Consider the following 16,497-nt stretch of genomic DNA (forward strand, 5'->3'; position numbering starts at 1 on the left):
ATGCATATGTCATGTAGAATTAGGGTATTCTTTGCACGTCATTGCATGTTGAGATTGCATGTTATAGGTTTAGATAATTTCTCCTAAATAGATTGCATGCTTATTAGGAAAATAAAAATCATGTGCACGTCATATAGAATTAGTTTCATACAATGCACGTCATTTAGTGATTTTTGTTAAATGCATTTAATTAGAAATTGCCCGTCATTAGAATTAAGTTATTAGATTAATTTAGATTGTATATTTAAGTGTTGCATTTCTTTAATTTTGAATCTCATGGAAAATACAAAAAATTATTTTTTAGAATAAATCCATCTCATGCTTCAGGATAGACTACATGCTTATTTATGTCATATCGCTTAGGTCATATAGCTAAGTCATGTTGCCATGTCATATCGTTTCATGTTAAATTAGTGACATGCATTGCATAAAGCATGATTCTCATTAATTAAGTGAAAACAAAAAAAAGGAAATTGCATGTTAATTAGAAATCATATCTAGGGTTGTTAATGTGAATTCTGATCTAACAACGCAAATGCTTTCGTTGCTATGAGGTAAGTCCTGCAATTTATTCATTTGCTTTATTGAGTGTTAAATTGGTGGTTTGCACACCTGCATGGTCACCTCACATGTTAGAATTTAAAATCAATTCAAGTTGCCTGCAAAAAACATTTTTGAAATTAAAAGAATGGTACCGAAAGGGCATTAGAGAAATCTAGTGTAATCAAGTCCCCGTACCCATAATCTCTGGTTCGTAGAAGTGAAGTAAATCTCCCATTACTTTACTTGGGTTTCTAATCGACCCACAAAAAATAGATTAGTGGCGACTCCTAATTAAAAATCAATTGCATGTTAAAAAAAACTTGAACCTAAAGTCGCGAATTGGTATGGGCTTGGGAGAGCCCGAATTAAGTCTAGGCTTAACAATCCATTAGCCAAACCCTAGGTGGTCCACACCCGAAAAAATTGGTCGTGACAGCTTGGCGACTCCACTGGGGACTTGTGTTAAAACACTTAGTGGACTTAGGCCAATTTTATAGTTTGAAAAATGTTTTTGTTTGGCAGCAATGATTCCAGGTACGTCCCTAACATTTAAGGTGTTAAATGTTTTTGCAGATGGGGAGATATAAGGGGAGTAGTCTTTGCTAACCCTTGTCTTGCGAGGTTGGAGTTGGGGATGAATGTTTTAAATTCAAGCTATTGAAGTGTTGTTTGATTTAAATTGTTGTGCATGCCCCGCATCTAGCACTACACTATTGCACACATAACTGCCCGCCGGACTCCGGGGCCGCATAGGATCATTTAGGATGGTGTTGAGATGGATACCACTCCGACCGCATGCTCGCGGTATGAGACGCCCATCTCAATCCCGAAGTTTCTTTCATGGTGTCAAGAGTACCCACCTCGGTCCGCATGCTCGCGACCCGGGTCGGCTCTTTGACTAAGCCAGAGTCATGAGGACCCGACATAGTCCACAAGCTCATGGCTAGTCTGATCATCCTTGTGGCTCCACCTTGATAAGCCTTATAGATTAGAAATCGAGCCACTTACCATGCGTATGTCTATGTGATTGCCCATCATTGGTAAAGTAAGTTCTCTAAATTTTTTGCCTTTGCAATTTACTTACTTTATCGCATTATTTTGTCGGTCCATGGCATTAGGATTGTCCTGAGTCTTGATCAATATACAATGGGGACACCGGACATTCGAATTATTTTCCCTCCAAGGGAAGAGCTTAGCACTTGGTGGGACAAGTTAGATCAAGATGGCCGTCAGTTTGTAGAGTCACATATTGGTCAATTGCTTCCACTGCTGCGTATCAACATCCATGTCGCCTCGTCCAAGCACTCGCCTTGTTGGTGCCCCGAGACTTCTACCTTTATCTTCGGGTAAGCATGAGCTCACTCCCACCTTGGAAGAGTATAGCATTGCCATAGGAAAATCCTTGAAAGCTGAATTGATTAATCCGCCTATCGGAATAGATCCTGTTATAACCTTATCTGATTTTCTGAGAATTAAGGAAGACGATTTAAGAAAGGTTTTAAAAGCTAACCGCAATGCATGTCCTTTATCTTTTTTGAAACAATGTTTTGAGAAAGGCACTTCATCTCAAATGCGAAGGGTTTTCCTTTTAGCTTTCTTTGGGTTTATAGTTTTCCCTTACCGCAAGAATGCTATTAACCCTTTGATCGCTCAATTAGTTAAACAAGTGTTGGAAGGAAAGAATTTTGTAAACACTGTTCTAACTTAAACTTTCATGTCCCTCACTCGGTTTAAAGGAGGCGGTGATAAGACTTTCCATTCCTCTCCTGAACTTTTGCAAATTTGGTTTCTTTCACATATAAAAGGGTTTGGTGGTCTAATGACTATACATGATGTTAGTAATTCCAATCACCCTATTATGAGATTTGAGAACAACCAAAAACATGCACCGGATTATCATTATTCTAGGTGGCTAGCTTTCATGAAAAAACCAACTTCCAAGGATTTCCTATGGCATGCTAAATGGTTCCAAGTTCGGGTAGCGAGGCTCTCATGTGGAGGAGTTGGCCCAATCCCTTTATTGGGATTCACCGGAGCATTGGAGTACTATCCGACTAGGGTGACTCGTCAATATCAAGTCGTGCAAGAGCTTCCCCTGGCGTTACAGGTAGAGCCACTCCAAGTCAGTTTTGTCGATGGAAGCCGAGGCCATGAAGATTCCACTCTCACTATCAAATCGATGTGGGACATGTGCCATCAACGAAAGCTTAAATGGCCCGAGGAGGAGTTGAAAGGCAAGGAAAGGAAGTACTATGCCTCGATTAAGTATATCCAACAACACAAGATTCCCGAGAGCTGCTTCCGAAGATACCGGAGGCGCCGTTGAAGATCACCAATCAAGGCGAGAATAAACGCCTCAAAAGAGTTGCTGAAAAAGCTCAAGAGGAGAATAAACGATTGCGCCAAATGGTGTCCCGAATGTATATTGATCAAGCCAAATGAAGTGCTTGAATCAATCTTGCTATTTTCATTTTTAGATTAATGTTTAGGAAGTTGGGGTCATTTACTTTCCTAGTTCGTTTGTTTAGGACATATCGAATTTCTAGGCTTGTCAAAAGCTCCATTGATGAATAAAATTTCTAGAGTATTGCCATGGATCGGCGTATTTTCATATGAGATACTTATTTGTGTTCATTTCTTAATTTTTAGATGATAACGGATCCTCCACGCTCTCCCATTATCACGCGATTAAGAGCAAGAATGGCCGAACAAACCGAAGTGCGTGATCGTGTCTCTGCTATGGAAGGCCAACTCCAACAGTTAGCTGCCTCTATAGAGCTTATAACAGCTCAACTTCAATCCCTCCAAGTGAATCCGGCTCCTGTACCTACTTTCCCTGAGACAGCCATCCCGAAGCCGGCAAACAAGACCCAAATGGGTGAGGATGACATGCCCGGGCTGGAGGATGATCCATTCCCGATCAATGTGGAAAAGGCTAAGCTTGTCAACATCCCTAAGACGGAGCAAGATGAACGCTTTGCGAATTGGAAGAAAAGTTGAAACAACCCAGAGTCTGAGTTCACTCCCAGATTCGACTTGTCCGTGTACGAGAAAGTCAGGATGCCAAAGAAGTTCAAAATGCCGGATTTTGAGAAATACGATGGTACTTCTTGCCCAAAAGCTCATCTTCAGATGTACCATGTGCGTATGGCTCAATATGTCAAAAATGAGCCCCTCATGATCCAATCATTTCATGCGAGTTTGGTAGGCTGCCACCGAACCGGTATGTCATGAAGAATGTCAACCTTCTTGACACTTGGAATGAAGTGGCCGACGCATTTCTCAAGCGTATAAGTTCAACATGGACATTGCACCTTCCCGAGAAGATCTTGAGAGGATGGAGAAAAAGAAGAGTGAGTCGTTCAAAGAGTATGCTATGAGATGGCGAAATCTAGCAGCTCAAATCACCCCCGAGCTTACTGACAAGGAGCTGATGAAGTTATTTATCAAAACTCTCCCATCTGAGTTCCGTATCCGGATGGCCAGCACGTACGTTGAAAACTTCAATCAGCTTATTCCCGTGGGGGAACAAATCGAGATGGGGATAAGGGAATGATGGTTTACTGAACCATCGAGTAGAAGATTCTCTGCCAAAAAGGAGAAGGAGGCTGCCGTAGACGTGAATGTGGCTTATGGCCAAGAAAGTACCAATCGCACCCCGGCTATCCCGACGAATCAAAGGCAACAACAAACTGCCAGCCGTCAACCATTCGCCCAAGCAAGAAGGCAATTCACGCCTCTCCCTGGATCTCCATCCCAAGTGTTGGCTATCCTAAGAAAGAAAGGTTTGCTTACTAACGAACCAAAGCGTCCTAATCGTGAGAGCATCCGAGGCTATGACCCAATGAAGAAGTGTGATTACCATAACGGTGAATTGGGACATTCAACCGATGAATGTTTCACCTTGAAGCACAAGATCCAAAACCTCTGGACACAAAAGCCTTCTTATTTCAAGCGCTCGACCGAATGTCCAAAAGAATTCGCTGCCAAAGCATGAAGGTACGGTCAATGCAATCTTGGAGCCTGAAGTCAGTCGGATCAAGAACTCAAAAGTACACGTAGCAGATGCTTACAACGGGCTAGTAAGAGCTAGATATTATCCAGATCACGAGGATGTTCCTCTATCACTGATGAAGGAAAGAGTCACCAGGATGGTGGATGATGGAATCATCGTTTATGCTGACCATAACTGCATAGTTTCCACTATTTCCCCCATCATTATTGATTGGGAGGAGGAACAAGCGGCGCTCAATGCTGATAAGGAGGAAGTTGATCCTTCACTCGTGGACATGCCCCCACTTGAAGATGCATCCAACGATGAGATAGTGATTGAAATGCCTCAACCGTATGAATATGTCAACAATAAGGCGGTCCCTTGGTCTTATGATCTAGATGTTGACCTCGTTACAAGGTGCAGTCGGACTTATTCTCGGGCCAATGTTCAACCCGCAAAACCTGTCACCGATGAAGAGGCTAAGGAGTTTCGGCCGTGATCAAAGCAAGCGAGTACAAGGTGGTCGAACGAGTTACGAAAGATGCCCGCCGGATTTCTTTGCTTGAACTCCGCTTACATCCCTGTGCATCAAAAGTCCCTAATGAAGGTGTTAAGTGAAATTCGTGTACCTGAAACGGTCGAGGCAGACAAGCTGGAAGACTTTGTGGGATCGATCATTCTTAAGGACATGATTGCCTTTTCTGATGAGGAATTCCCTCTCGAGGGTAGGGGGCATAACAAGGCACTCTATGTATACTCGTCAAGTATAAGGCTTCTCATGTGTCTCGAGTACTCATTGATAATAGGTCCGCCCTAAACATATGTCCACCGGCTACTCTTCATCGCCTTAAGGTGGACCCGTCCAGGATACATGCTTTGCAAAGACTTCGTCCGAGCTTTTGATGGTACAAAGAAGGAGGTGCTTGGGGAGATTCACCTCGATGTGCAAATAGGGCCGGTGGTTTTCAATGTTCCTTCCGGGTAATGGATATCCCTACCGCTTTTAATTTCCTGCCGGGTCGTCCCCGGATTCATACTGGCTGGGCGGTACCATCAAGTCTACATCAAGCTGTGAAATTCGTAATCAAAGGAAGCTAGTCACCGTCTACATGGCGAAGAAGATCACCGAATTTATCATGAGACAGCTATCCCCTATGTAGAGCCAGACTTTGAGTTCGAATCGAGCTACCACTCATTTGAGTTGGTATCCACTATTCATGCTTCTCGAGACTCACCACCACCAACTCCTGAAGTTTCAAATGCTACTCTAATGGTGGGAAGGATGATGGTTGAGAATGGTTTTATTCCTGGTAATGGCCTTGGAAGAAATGGTCGGGATTCAAACCCCATTGAAGCCCCTCATAGGTCCGTCCGGGATTAGGGTACCATGGAAGAGGTGGGGAAAGTTCGGAGGACGAAGACGGGAAAGGCGGAACCCGCCACTGATCACGCGGCGAGGAAGGCAAAACCCCATTACTCCCGAACATTCGCGAGACATTCCCTGGTCCTCCAATGATGATGCGGGATGACAGAAATAATGGACACCCAGGGCAGCCAAGCGGAAAATTTGATTATCGGTGAAGTATTCAGCTCCTCCCGGTTTCTACATTGATCCCGCGACATTGTCCCAGATGGATGGGGTGGCATGGATGATCCGACACCCCCGGAGACGAAAAACCCCGAAGATGCATTGGAAGGAATCTCTAGTCTCTTCGATGATGTCTTCATAGGGGCCATTGATGAAGGACCTCAGGAAAAGATGGGCTCTAGCCCACAAGAGTAACTCATTTCTTTGCTTTCTCATATTCCCCGCGCGGGGAATTTTTATCGCTTTCTAGGGCTTGTTTTCTATTTCTTCTTTTTCGCTTTCTTTTTAGGGCTTGAAAATTGCATTCCCATTCAATAAATGTAATTGATTGATGAATATCAATAAAATTACAAGTTTTATTTTGAGGGCATGATGAGGTACACCAAACCAGCCCGGTGATGATATCCAGCCGATAAAAGAAAAAGAAAATCCAAGGAGAATTCTGAGGCCTGGGCTCCATCATGCTTTCTCATGTCAAAATGTTTTAAAAAACAACAACAAAAACATAAAAACAAAAGGATAGATTACTTTGTTTGTCTTTCTAATTTATTTACTTCATGTTTCAGGAGCAATCTTATGGCATACAAAAGTATGGAAATGTTCCATGCAACAAATGCTAACATTGACGACCTCGAGGACTTGAATGAAGATTCCATTGAGGTGCAGCGAAGCTGGGAACAACATGAAAAAGCCAAGGCTCTCACATCCGAGCAGACTGTCACTATTAATTTAGGTGACACCGAAGAAGTTAAAGGAATTAAAATCGGGCAAATCTTCCCAAAGACGAGGCCGAGCGCCTAACTCCGCCATTAAAGGAATACCGGGATGTCTTTGCATGGACCTATGCTGACATGCCTGGTTTAGACCCATCGATCGTCGAGCATTGCTTGCCTACTAATCCGGACGTACCACCTAAGAAGCAAAGGCTCCGGAGAACTAAGCCCGAGCTCTCGAAGAAGAATAGAGGAAGAGGTGATGAAGCCCGAAGGTGGGATTCATTGGAAGTCTCCAATACCCCGAATGGGTGGCTAATATCGTCCGGTGATGAAGAAGGATGGTCGAGTTCGAGTTTGCGTCAACTATCAAGATCTGAACAAGGCTAGCCCAAAAGATGATTTCCCGCTGCCTCACATAGATGTCCTCGTGGATAGTACTGCCGGATTTGAACTATTCTCATTTATGGATGGGTTTTCCGGGTACAATCAGATAAGGATGAAGGAGGAAGACAAGGAGAAGACTGCATTTATCACCCCGTGGGGGACCTTTCATTACAAGGTCATGCCCTTTGGACTCAAGAACGAGGGCAACTTACCGAGCCATGGTAACACTATTCCATGATATGATGCATCGGAGATTGAAGTCTATGTTGATGATATGATCGCAAAGACTCGGCTGGAAGAAGCCATGTGGAAACCCTGAATAAGTTGTTTGATCGACTCCGTGAATTCAAGCTTCGGCTAAATCCCACTAAATGCGTGTTCGGGGCAACATCCGTAAATTACTCGGATTCATTGTAAGCGTAAGGGGATTGAGATTGACCCCATCCAAGGCTAAGGCCATATGCGACAGTGCAACCTCCATCAACAATGAAAGAAGTTCGAGCCTCCGGGAAGAGCGAATTACATAAGCCCGGTTCATTTCCCAACTCTCTGGAAGCGCCAAGCCATTCTTCAAGCTCCTAAAGAAGAATGCACGAATCAACTGAATGATGAGTGTCGAAGCGTTCAACAAGTTAAAGCAATACTTGATGAATCCACCAGTTCTTGTCCCGCCGTCACCAGGGCATCCCTTGATTCTCTACCTCACCATTCATAGTGAGTCATTGGGGGCAATGTTGGCTCAGGAGAGTCCCGTGGATAAAAAAGAACGAGCCATTTATTATCTGAGTAAGAAGTTCATTGTATCAGAGCTGAAATATTCTGATGTTGAAAAGACTTGTGCGGCATTGGTGTGGGTATTGCATAGATTGCGACAATACACACTACATTATCAGACATTTCTCGTAATCGAGAACAACCCCATCAAATATTTACTTGATCGCCCGACTTTGGTGGGTAAGTTGGCCAAATGGCAAATTTTGATCTCTGAATTTGATGTGCAATACATGCCACAAAATTCGGTTAAAGGACGAGCGATCGCTGATCTATTGGCCGAGAATTTAGGAGTCTCTAATGACGATGACAGTTTCCTTGACGACCGTGTCTTGAGTGTAAATGAAGACTCATGGAAGATGTTCTTTGATGGAGCCGTAAACTTGTATGCAGTTCTGCACTGGGGCAATTATGATATCCCGAGATGGACAGCACTATCCGGTAGCTGCAAAATTGATATTCCATGCACTAACAATGTGGCCGAGTATGAAGCTTGCATCCTCGGACTTCAAGCCCAATCGAGATGGGTGTGGCCAAGTTAATGGTATTTGGAGATTCGGCGATCATAATGCGATCGTAGGTGAGTGGAAGACCAAGGATGCCAAGTTGCTCCCGTACCATAAGTACTTAGAAGATTTGGTAAAGGAGTTTGATGAAATTTCATTTGAATACTTGCCAAGGGCTCATAATCAATTTGCGGATGCACTCGCGACTTTGTCGTCTATGTTGCAAGTCACTGACGGGTTAGAGGTTGAGCCTTTGAAGATAGAGGTGTTGCCAAAGCCGGCTTACTATATGATTATAACTGAAGAACCTGATGGAAAACCGTGGTATTACGATATCATGAACTACATTAAAAGGCAGGAATTTCCTAAAGGAAGCACTCCTGCTGATAGGAAGTACATCACGAAGATGGCCTCAAAATTCTTCGTCAGTGGCGAGAATTTGTACAAGAGATCTTATGATTCAGTCTTGTTACGGTGTGTGGATGCAACCGAAGCCACTCAAATCATGCAAGAAGTGCACGAAGGAATATGTGGCCCTCATATGAATGGGCACATGATGGCTAAAAGATTATGAGATTAGGCTACTATTGGCTCACACTAGAAAGTGGGCATCAAGCACGGAGTTGTCATCGTTGCTTGAGATCCATGGTGATAAGATAAATGTTCCTCCAACCGATTTGCATCCTTTGAGCCCTTCTTAATGTCGGGCATTGATGTGATCAGCCCAATAAATCCGGAAAGCTTCTAATGGGCATCGATTCATTTTAATGGCCATAGACTATTTCTCCAAATGGATCGAAGCTACGTCATTTGCAAGTGTCACTCGCAATGTTGCGAAATTCATCAAACGTGACATAATTGCTCGTTATGGTGTCCCTGAAGCAATCATCACTGATAATGGGACCAATTTGAACAACAAACTTGTTGATGAGTTGCTCGGAGAGTTCAAAATCAAGCATTTGAATTCGTCTCCTTACCGCCCTCAAATGAACGGGGCCGTTGAAGCAGCTAATAAGAACATTAAGAAGATTTTGGCTAAGACAGCCGAGAATTATCGAGATTGGCATGATAGGTTACCCTTCGCGCTGATGGCGTATCGGACATCAATCCGCACTTCCACTGGGGCTACCCCGTTTGCTTTGGTGTATGGCATGGAGGCAATTCTACCCGAGAAGTGGAGATTCCTTCTCGAGAGTTTTATCCCAAGTGGAGTTGTCGAAGCTGAATGGTCGCAACAAAGACTTGAGCAGTTAAACTTGATTGATGAGAAGAGAGGCGCTTTGTCATGGCCAAGTTTGCAAAGAGTTGCCGATCCTTCAATCGAAAAGTACGACCAAGACATTTCGAGGTAAATGATCTTGTTCTAAGAAAGCTATTGCCAATTTTCCTAATCCCGGGGCAAGTTCGCCCCCCAAATTGATGGTCCATATGTGGTGAAGAAGGTACTTCCTGGAGGTGCCTTGATCTTGGCAGAAATTGATGGTCGTGAGTTTTCCACTCTAGTTAATTTTGATACTGTCAAGAAGTATTATCCATGATAGAATTTGCCATGTCTTGTCTTGAATTGCAAGTATTTTATCATGAATAAGATGCCTCAATCAGTTGAATTGTTCAAGTTTGTCATAAATTTTGCATTCTTCTTCCTTAATGAATCGTGTGAGATAAATTGAATGTGTCAAATGAGATACCTTGGAATGATGAAAGGCAAGCCTTGTTCCATACACTACCCCATACATTAATCCTCGGTGAGTTGTGTGAAAGAGTTCCATGCCCGTAAGGAAGAGGGTGATCTCGCAAAGGGTACACTAACCAAGGTGACAAGAGGCAATTTTTTTCTTCTTCTCGAAACACTACTGGTATGCCTATTGTTTAGCCCTTTCGAGCCCACACATATGAAGAATTTTAAATCATCCTGTTAAGGATCATCCCACATTGGGACAAAGTTTGAAATGAATGAAAGGAATTTTCTTACTCACACTTGCATCAATCTTTGAGTATTGCTCTCGCGTTGTAACTCGCATGATAATTTAAAGTGCCTTAGGATGATGAAGAGCAGTCATTACTCTATCATACACACTTTTATCCATTGCATAGCCCACTTGAGTTTATGAATTCATTTCATATTAAACACAGTTGGTGATCATCCCCCACACCGGGGCAAAACAAAAACACTCAAGTAGCATGAACTAGAATATCGACAAAATGGAGATTTTGTTATAAAAAAAATGCAAAAATGGGGCATGAAAAAGCAGTGTGCCTGGTAAAAGCAAGGCCGATACCCAAAAAAAAAAAAAGAACTCAAATGCTGTTGCAATCAATGAGTGCAAAAAAAAAAAAAAAAAAAATCTCCGACAATGGAGAAGGAAAGTGGTGGAAATGTCAAGATGATCACCAACTTTGACCCTCTAAACACTTTTTGAGCCTAATGATCCTTTCATTTCACAACCCATGAATCAAGCCTACGTTACGTCCCTTGCAAAGTCTCTTCAGATTAGGGCACTTGAATTAACGTAAGAGTTCATATGCTTGAAAGCATCACTTGAAGAAGTAATGAGTGAGATAATTACTTCCTCATTTCATATGTTTCTTGACTTGAAAATCCCAAGACAGTTATGAAATGTCATTTTTCAAATAGCCCCGGCTTAAAGAGTCCCCCTTGTTAAGCCGTTGACCAAACCCACGTTACGGTCCCTTTTAAAGACCTCTCAAATTGGTGGGATCATACCACTTGCGAGATTGCTCAGACCCTTGTTTGGCATGACGATGGTGAGATAGAGTGATTGACAAAATCATGTATCAAAGGTCAGGATGAAATTGCCATCTTAATGAGGATGAGAGAAAAGTCCTTTCAGACCAAAGGATCACTCATTTGACACATTCATGACACTCATGTGTTCAGTATGGAAATTAGGTGATGCAAGATTAATGGAAATCATCATGAACCTCCATTAAATTGATGCATGTTTATGATTACCAATGCATGTTGTCTCTCCTCCAACCATGTTTTGCAGGAGACGTATCCCCAAAGATCGGAGATGTTACCAGGTAAGTATATCTCTATCCATACCTTGAATATTTGTCATTGCACAGGTATTCCCTTTTAAGCATACCGACTCTCAATTGAGTTGTCCCCCAAAGATTTTCCTCCAGATTCAACCCGATTAAGGCGACCGAAGAATGGTTCGGGTCCTGGTCGGATGATTTGTCGCAAGGCTGGGCGACCGAAGAATGGTTCGGGTCCTAGCCAAGCAAAACCTCAATCTAGGCGACCGTAGAATGGTACGGGTCTTAAACAACATTTATTGCTCTAACAGGCGACCGTAGAATGGTACGGGTCCTGGGAAGACAGTTCCTTACAAAACCTTTCTGCCATATTAGGCGACTGTAGAATGGTACGGGTCCTGAGAAAGCAGTTCCTCTCGCCGTCTTTTGGGCGGCCGTAGAATGGTACGGGTCTAGGAAAGTAGCATCTTCACAAAGTCATGTTACTATTCTAGGCGACCGTAAAATGGTACGGGTCCTGGTTAGGTAACACCCACTACCTCGAATTACTCTATCCTCCTCGAAGGTAAGTTATTTCAGGTAGGTTCATCTATCATTTGCATTTGCATTTCCATGCATCATATAAATTGCATTAAAAATGGAATTCATGTTCCAACAAAAAATCATTCATTGCATGAGCATTCCCAAAATTTAGGTCTCAATTTGTCTTTGAAGGCAACCTCTGCGAGCTCACCTTCAAAGAGGGGCAGCTGTTGACACTTAAATTTTTTAGGTTAATTTTTGCTAAATAAAAATAAAAAATAAAAAAACACACATGGCATATAGTTTAGAAACATTTTATTTTCATTTTTCTTTTATTTTAGGCTGCCGGTGAATGGAAGATTTTTCACATATTCCATTCAAGCTTTTCATATTTTTAAGTAATATACACTAGGGGTGTATTTCGTGCAAAAATGGAATTTTTTTGGATAGAATATGCGAGGAATACAAAAGGGAATATTGCGCGGAGTATGTATGCTTCAACGACATATTTAGAGGTATCGTGCGCAAGCAAAAGGAAAAATATATGTCGTGAGGATACATTTTGGGCCTATAAAATACACCGAGCAAAAAGTAAAAGGGGGGTTCTTTTCCGTTGGGTAAAAAAGAACACAGAAAGCAAAAAGGTCAAAAGTGAGTGACGTGAGAGAGAGAAAAAGTAAAAAAAGAAGGGCGAAACCCTAATCGGGACTGTTCATCTTCCCCAAGGGTCCCCGACCCGGCCCGGCGCCGCACCGGCGCGGCATCTCGTCCGCGAGCCCCGGCACGCGAAGCTTGCGTCCCCCTTGATGTTCCGCCGCCGCATCTCCGTCCGCGAACCCCAGCGCCTGAAGCTCGCACCCCGCTATCGCCGATTTGCCGCATCAACCTCGATCTGCCGCACCGGAGTTGCTCCCTGACGTCGTTGCTCTAGATCGGCCCGCCTCTGCTCAGATCCGCCTCGCCGGAATGCGTCAAAGCCCCACGCGCTCCGCCCGCGCGCCCGCCCGCCGATCTCGCTGTGCCGCCCGACGCCGCCCCGACGCCGCCTTCGCCCGCCCGCACTCGAGGTCTCCCGCCCGTGACCCCGTGCTTCGCCCGTCGCCTCGTTTCCGCCCCGATCCTTGCCGCTCGGAGTCCCGACGCCACGTGTCCGGCGCCCCACAGACACCCCCTCGCCGGACCGACCACAGATTTATTTTTTCTTTTTCTTTTTCAGAAAAAAAAAAAAAGAAAAGAAAAAGAGAAAAGCAAAGAAAATTTAGGTATTTTCTTTATCTTATTTTTGTTTTATTATTTTTGCTATTTTATTTTATCTTTTAGTGTAATTATTCCTTTAATGTGAAATTGAAATCCATGATATGAAATTGCCTTGAATTAGTGATTGTCAGTCCGATTTTCCAAGCTCGAAATCGACTCGCAATTACTTAAAAAATTGCCAATCCGATCTCCCGCTCGAGATCCGATTCGTGATTTATGTGAAATTGGCCAACCCGATCTCATGCTCGAGATATGGTTCGTCAATTTGGGTATCAATATGGCTTGATTTGCTGTGGTGTTACTTAAATTACTTTTCTTTAAAAATCAAAAAATGTAGTTTTAGGTTTGCATGTTCATAATAGGAATTTTAATTCGAATTTTCAAAAATAAAAAAATCAAATCAATTAATTTAGGTTGCTAGTTCTTTTAATTTGGATTGCACGTTTAATTATTTGGCAATTATTAATTTCTGAAATTTAAAAAAGGAAAAAATGAAAAACACAAAAAAAAAAGTCATTATGCATATGTCATGTAGAATTAGGGTATTCTTTGCACGTCATTGCATGTTGAGATTGCATGTTATAGGTTTAGATAATTTCTCCTAAATAGATTGCATGCTTATTAGGAAAATAAAAATCATGTGCACGTCATATAGAATTAGTTTCATACAATGCACGTCATTTAGTGATTTTTGTTAAATGCATTTAATTAGAAATTGCCCGTCATTAGAATTAAGTTATTAGATTAATTTAGATTGCATATTTAAGTGTTGCATTTCTTTAATTTTGAATCTCATGGAAAATACAAAAATTATTTTTAGAATAAATCCATCTCATGCTTCGAAGGATAGACTACATGCTTATTTATGTCATATCGCTTAGGTCATATAGCTAAGTCATGTTGCCATGTCATATCGTTTCATGTTAAATTAGTGACATGCATTGCATAAAGCATGATTCTCATTAATTAAGTGAAAAAAAGAAAAGGAAATTGCATGTTAATTAGAAATCATATCTAGGGTTGTTAATGTGAATTCTGATCTAACAACGCAGATGCTTTCATTGCTATGAGGTAAGTCCTGCAATTTATTCATTTGCTTTATTAAGTGTTAAATTGGTGGTTTGCGCACCTGCATGGTCACCTCACATGTTAGAATTTAAAATCAATTCAAGTTGCCTACAAAAAACATTTTTGAAATTAAAAGAATTGTACCGAAAGGGCATTAAAGAAATCTAGTGTAATCAAGTCCCCGTACCCATAATCTCTGGTTCGTAGAAGTGAAGTAAATCTCCCATTACTTTACTTGGGTTTCTAATCGACCCACAAAAAATAGATTAGTGGCGACTCCTAATTAAAAATCAATTGCATGTTAAAAAAAACTTGAACCTAAAGTCGCGAATTGGTATGGGCTTGGGAGAGCCCGAGTTAAGTCTAGCTTAACAATCCATTAGCCAAACCTAGGTGGTCACACCCGAAAAAATTGGTAATTAAGTGACAGATGTTATTGCTCGAACTTATCAAAGTAAATGAATAGATCTTGCATTTCGACAAAAAAAAAAAAAAAAAAAGACATGACGATCTTGGCTCCCCTCAATGCCCCAAATACAGATGGTATTGATCCAGGTATGTCACTTGTTCCCTCCGCATTTCTCTTTCTCCTTGGAGTGTCGAAGTTTCTTATCATACTTAGCACAATACTAGGGAATTGTAACACCAAAATGGATAGAGGATATTAAATAGATTGATCCAGATATCTGTTTTATGGAAGGAACGGAAGTCGCAAGAAAGGAATGAAAATTTATCTTCTCGACATTTTTCAGCCTCTCTGTGACTGGAGATTGTAGAGGGATAAGTGGTAGATTAAAAGAATCACCCTTTATTCCATCTGAAAATCCCAAGTGGCAGAAAGTGAATTGATTTTATTCATAAGACAAAAGATGTCCGTGTCTTGATTCACCTTTCTTTTATTCCCAAGAGCCTGTACAAGTGGAGTATGCACTAGCACCCCTTAAGTTTATTCATGTCTTCCTGTCCTTTCAAATATCCAGACTCGTGTAAAAAAGTGTGCATCGAAGACTGTTACATTGAGAGCGGGGACGATCTTGTGGCGGTAAAGAGTGGATGGGACCAATATGGAATTGCAACAGCGCATCCTAGTTCGGATATTATTGTTAGGAGAGTATCCACTCCCACTTGCTCTGGGGTCGGGATCGGTAGCGAGATGTCGGGAGGAATTTTAAACGTGACTATAGAAGATATGCATGTCTGGGACTCTGCCGCAGGAATCCGTATCAAGACAGATATTGGTCGAGGAGGTTATATAGCTAATATCAATATAAGTAACGTGATCATGGAACGGGTCAAAATTCCCATAAGATTTAGCAGAGGTTCTAATGATCACCAGATGAGGGATGGCACCCGAAAGCCATTCCTAGAGTGAATGTATTCATAAGCAACGTGGTGAGCATGAATTCTACAAAAGGCCCTGTCTTAGATGGCGTGAAGGTTTCACCATTCGAACAGATATGCATGAAAAATATCAGCTTATTTGGATTACCTCCTCCTGTGAAGTGGCACTGTGAATTTCTTTCACGAGCTTTACTTAGCAATTTGTTTTTCTACGGTTACTTTAGCAAATCTTTAATTCTTATGCATATATTTCTTATTGTGTTCTATTTCAATTCTTATGAAAAATATATAAGTAATTAGATGAAAGCAAAATATTTCATGATCATACATATCTTCGCTTCAAATTAATTGTTTATATGTACGTAGATCTTATTTTTAAATGTCTATGTAAAAGTAAGGCTGAAATTTTTTCAAAAAAAAAAAAGGCTCTCCTACATCTAGGAAAACAAAAAATTAAAGAGAAATTTTTACTATTTAAAACGTTTGTTACATATATTTAGCGAATAATTTATATATGGATTATTGATTCTGAAAATCCAGTTCTTACGCATATACCACATTCTACTTGTAATATATATATATATATATATATATATATATATATATATATATAATTATGGAATATAAATTTCTTCATCTAATTATACATAGATATCTCCAAATACGATGAAAATTATGCATTCCATAATTGCACGTATTTTGATAATAAATGTACATGTGGATTGTATTTTCAAATGCCTATATAAAATGAAGGCTAAAAGTTATATTTAATGTTGTGCGTATTTTATAACACGAACATTGGAA

At 41.5% G+C, this 16,497-nt stretch overlaps 1 pseudogene; it reads left to right on the forward strand.

The window, feature by feature from the left end:
- Window positions 1-15,993, forward strand: part of LOC120288343 — a 28,092-nt pseudogene extending 12,099 nt beyond the window's left edge.
- The last annotated feature ends 504 nt before the right edge of the window (window positions 15,994-16,497 follow it).

The sequence above is a fragment of the Eucalyptus grandis genome, chromosome 9, assembly GCF_016545825.1.
Source record: "Eucalyptus grandis isolate ANBG69807.140 chromosome 9, ASM1654582v1, whole genome shotgun sequence".
Classification (NCBI taxonomy): domain Eukaryota; kingdom Viridiplantae; phylum Streptophyta; class Magnoliopsida; order Myrtales; family Myrtaceae; genus Eucalyptus; species Eucalyptus grandis.